The following is a 6,000-nucleotide window of genomic DNA, read 5'->3' as shown; positions in this document are numbered from 1 at the left end:
CAGCAATGGCCACATTACACCTAAAATCACCTTCATGTGTTATACCCAGCAATGGCCACATTACACCTAGCATCACCCCCATGTGTTATACTCAGCAATGGCCACATTACACCTAACATCAACCCCATATGTTATACCCAGCAATAGCCACATTACACCTAACATCACCTCCATGTGTTATACCCAGCAATGGTCACATTACACCTAACATCACCTCCATATGTTATACCCAGCAATGACCACATTATACCAAACATCACCCCCATGTGTTATACCCAGCAATGGTCACATTACTTCTAACATCACGTCCATGTGTTATACCCAGCAATGGTCACATTACACCTAACATCACCCCCATGTGTTATACCCAGCAATGGCCACATTACACCTAACATCACCCCCATGTGTTATACCCAGCAATGGTCACATTACACCTAAGATCACCCCCATGTGTTATACCCTGCAATGGTCACATTACACCTAACATCACCTCCATGTGTTATACCCAGCAATGGTCACATTACACCTAACATCACCCCCATGTGTTATACCCAGCAATGGCCACACACCTAACATCACCCCCATGTGTTATACCCAGCAATGGCCACATTACACCTAACATCACCCCCATGTGTTATACCCAGCAATGGCCACATTACACCTAGCATCACCCCCATGTGTTACACTCAGCAATGGCCACATTACACCTAACATTAACCCCATATGTTATACCCAGCAATAGCCACATTACACCTAACATCACCTCCATGTGTTATACCCAGCAATGGTCACATTAAACCTAACATCACCTCCATATGTTATACCCAGCAATGACCACATTATACCAAACATCACCCCCATGTGTTATACCCAGCAATGGTCACATTACTTCTAACATCACGTCCATGTGTTATACCCAGCAATGGTCACATTACACCTAACATCACCCCATGTGTTATACCCAGCAATGGTCACATTACACCTAAGATCACCCCCATGTGTTATACCCTGCAATGGTCACATTACGCCTAACATCACCACCATGTGTTATACCCAGCAATGGCCACATTACACCTAACATCACCCCCATGTGTTATACCCAGCAATGGTCACATTACACCTAACATCACGTCCATGTGTTATACCCAGCAATGGCCACATTACACCTAACATCACCTCCATGTGTTATACCCAGCAATGGTCACATTACACCTAACATCACCTCCATGTGTTATACCCAGCAATGGCCACATTACACCTAACATCACCCCATGTGTTATACCCAGCAATGGCCACATTACACCTAACATCACCCCCATGTGTTATACCCAGCAATGGTCACAATACACCTAACATCACCTCCATGTGTTATACCCAGCAATGGCCACATTACACCTAACATCACCCCATGTGTTATACCCAGCAATGGCCACATTACACCTAACATCAGCCCCATGTGTTATACCCAGCAATGGCCACATTACACCTAACATCACCCCCATGTGTTATACCCAGCAATGGCCACATTACACCTAACATCACCCTCATGTGTTATACCCAGCAATGGTCACATTACACCTAACATCACCCCCATGTGTTATACCCAGCAATGGTCACATTACACCTAACATCACCTCCATGTGTTATACCCAGCAATGGCCACATTACACCTAACATCACCCCCATGTGTTATACCCAGCAATGGTCACATTACACCTAACATCACCCCCATGTGTTATACCCAGCAATGGTCACATTACACCTAAGATCACCCCCATGTGTTATACCCAGCAATGGTTACATTACACCTAACATCACCTTCATGTGTTATACCCAGCAATAGCCACATTACACCTAACATCACCTCCATGTGTTATACCCAGCAATAGCCACATTACACCTAACATCACCCCCATGTGTTATACCCAGCAATGGTCACATTACTTCTAATATCACGTCCATGTGTTATACCCTGCAATGGCTACATTACACCTAACATCACCCCCATGTGTTATACCCAGCAATGGTCACATTACACCTAAGATCACCCCCATGTGTTATACCCTGCAATGGTCACATTACACCTAACATCACCTCCATGTATTATACCCAGCAATGGTCACATTACACCTAACATCACCCCCATGTGTTATACCCAGCAATGGCCACATTCACCTAACATCACCCCCATGTGTTATACCCAGCAATGGCCACATTACACCTAACATCACCCCCATGTGTTATACCCAGCAATGGTCACATTACACCTAAGATCACCCCCATGTGTTATACCCAGCAATGGTTACATTACACCTAACATCACCTTCATGTGTTATACCCAGCAATAGCCACATTACACCTAACATCACCTCCATATGTTATACCCAGCAATAGCCACATTACACCTAACATCACCCCCATGTGTTATATCCAGCAATGGTCACATTACACCTAACATCCCCACCATGTTTTATACCCAGCAATAGCCACATTACACCTAACATCACCTCCATGTGTTATACCCAGAAATGGTCACATTACACCTAACATCACCCCCATGTGTTATATCCAGCAATGGTCACATTACACCTAACATCACGCCCATTTGTTATACCCAGCAATGATCACATTACTCCTAAAATCACCCCCATGTGTTATACCCAGCAATGGCCACATTACACCTAACATCACCCCCATGTGTTATACCCAGCAATGGTCACATTACACCTAACCGAACCCCCATGTGTTATACCCAGCAATGGTCACATTACACCTAACCGAACCCCCATGTGTTATACCCAGCAATGGTCACATTACACCTAAAATCACCACCATGTGTTAAACCCAGCAATGGCCACATTACATCTAACATCACTCCCATGTGTTATACCCAGCAATAGCCACATTACACCTAACATCACCCCCATGTGTTATACCCAGCAATGGTCACATTACACCTAACATCACCACCATGTGTTATACCCAGCAATGGCCACATTACACCTAACATCAACTCCATGTGTTATACCCAGCAATGGTCACATTACACCTAACATCAACTCCATGTGTTATACCCAGCAATGGTCACATTACACCTAACATCACCTCCATGTGTTATACCCAGCAATGGTCACATTACACCTAACATCACCACCATGTGTTATACCCAACAATGTTCACATTACACCTAACATCACCCCCATGTGTTATACCCAGCAATGGCCACATTACACCTAACATCACCCCCATGTGTTATACCCAGCAATGGTCACATTACACCTAACATCACCCCCATGTGTCATACCCAGCAATGGTCACATTACACCTAACATCAGCCCCATGTGTTATACCCAGCAATGGCCACATTACACCTAACATCACCCTCATGTGTTATACCCAGCAATGGTCACATTACACCTAACATCACCCCCATGTGTTATACCCAGCAATGGTCACATTACACCTAACATCACCTCCATGTGTTATACCCAGCAATGGCCACATTACACCTAACATCACCCCCATGTGTTATACCCAGCAATGGCCACATTACACCTAGCATCACCCCCATGTGTTATACTCAGCAATGGCCACATTACACCTAACATCAACCCCATATGTTATACCCGGCAATAGCCACATTACACCTAACATCACCTCCATGTGTTATACCCAGCAATGGTCACATTACACCTAACATCACCTCCATATGTTATACCCAGCAATGACCACATTATACCAAACATCACCCCCATGTGTTATACCCAGCAATGGTCACATTACTTCTAACATCACGTCCATGTGTTATACCCAGCAATGGTCACATTACACCTAACATCATGTCCATGTGTTATACCCAGCAATGGTCACATTACACCTAACATCACCCCCATGTGTTATACCCAGCAATGGCCACATTACACCTAACATCACCCCCATGTGTTATACCCAGCAATGGTCACATTACACCTAAGATCACCCCCATGTGTTATACCCTGCAATGGACACATTACACCTAACATCACCTCCATGTATTATACCCAGCAATGGTCACATTACACCTAACATCAGCCCCATGTGTTATACCCAGCAATGGCCACATTACACCTAACATCACCCCCATGTGTTATACCCAGCAATGGTCACATTACACCTAACATCACTCCCATGTGTTATACCCAGCAATGGCCACATTACACCTAACATCACCCTCATGTGTTATACCCAGCAATGGTCACATTACACCTAACATCATGTCCATGTGTTATACCCAGCAATGGCCACATTACACCTAACATCACCCCCATGTGTTATACCCAGCAATGGTCACATCACACCTAACATCCCCCCCATGTGTTATACCCAGCAATGGTCACATTACACCTAACATCATGTCCATGTGTTATACCCAGCAATGGTCACATTACACATAACATCACCCCCATGTGTTATACCCAGCAATGGTCACATCACATCTAACATCCCCCCCATGTGTTATACCCAGCAATGGCCACATTACACCTAAAATCACCTTCATGTGTTATACCCAGCAATGGCCACATTACACCTAGCATCACCCCCATGTGTTATACTCAGCAATGGCCACATTACACCTAACATCAACCCCATATGTTATACCCAGCAATAGCCACATTACACCTAACATCACCTCCATGTGTTATACCCAGCAATGGTCACATTACACCTAACATCACCTCCATATGTTATACCCAGCAATGACCACATTATACCAAACATCACCCCCATGTGTTATACCCAGCAATGGTCACATTACTTCTAACATCACGTCCATGTGTTATACCCAGCAATGGTCACATTACACCTAACATCACCCCCATGTGTTATACCCAGCAATGGCCACATTACACCTAACATCACCCCCATGTGTTATACCCAGCAATGGTCACATTACACCTAAGATCACCCCCATGTGTTATACCCTGCAATGGTCACATTACACCTAACATCACCTCCATGTGTTATACCCAGCAATGGTCACATTACACCTAACATCACCCCCATGTGTTATACCCAGCAATGGCCACATTACACCTAACATCACCCCCATGTGTTATACCCAGCAATGGCCACATTACACCTAACATCACCCCCATGTGTTATACCCAGCAATGGCCACATTACACCTAGCATCACCCCCATGTGTTACACTCAGCAATGGCCACATTACACCTAACATTAACCCCATATGTTATACCCAGCAATAGCCACATTACACCTAACATCACCTCCATGTGTTATACCCAGCAATGGTCACATTACACCTAACATCACCTCCATATGTTATACCCAGCAATGACCACATTATACCAAACATCACCCCCATGTGTTATACCCAGCAATGGTCACATTACTTCTAACATCACGTCCATGTGTTATACCCAGCAATGGTCACATTACACCTAACATCACCCCATGTGTTATACCCAGCAATGGTCACATTACACCTAAGATCACCCCCATGTGTTATACCCTGCAATGGTCACATTACGCCTAACATCACCACCATGTGTTATACCCAGCAATGGCCACATTACACCTAACATCACCCCCATGTGTTATACCCAGCAATGGTCACATTACACCTAACATCACGTCCATGTGTTATACCCAGCAATGGCCACATTACACCTAACATCACCTCCATGTGTTATACCCAGCAATGGTCACATTACACCTAACATCACCTCCATGTGTTATACCCAGCAATGGCCACATTACACCTAACATCACCCCATGTGTTATACCCAGCAATGGCCACATTACACCTAACATCACCCCCATGTGTTATACCCAGCAATGGTCACAATACACCTAACATCACCTCCATGTGTTATACCCAGCAATGGCCACATTACACCTAACATCACCCCATGTGTTATACCCAGCAATGGCCACATTACACCTAACATCAGCCCCATGTGTTATACCCAGCAATGGCCACATTACACCTAACATCAC

This window comes from Pseudophryne corroboree, chromosome 4 (assembly GCF_028390025.1).
Source record: "Pseudophryne corroboree isolate aPseCor3 chromosome 4, aPseCor3.hap2, whole genome shotgun sequence".
NCBI classification, from domain to species: domain Eukaryota; kingdom Metazoa; phylum Chordata; class Amphibia; order Anura; family Myobatrachidae; genus Pseudophryne; species Pseudophryne corroboree.
Note: the sequence above shows the minus strand (reverse complement) of the source record.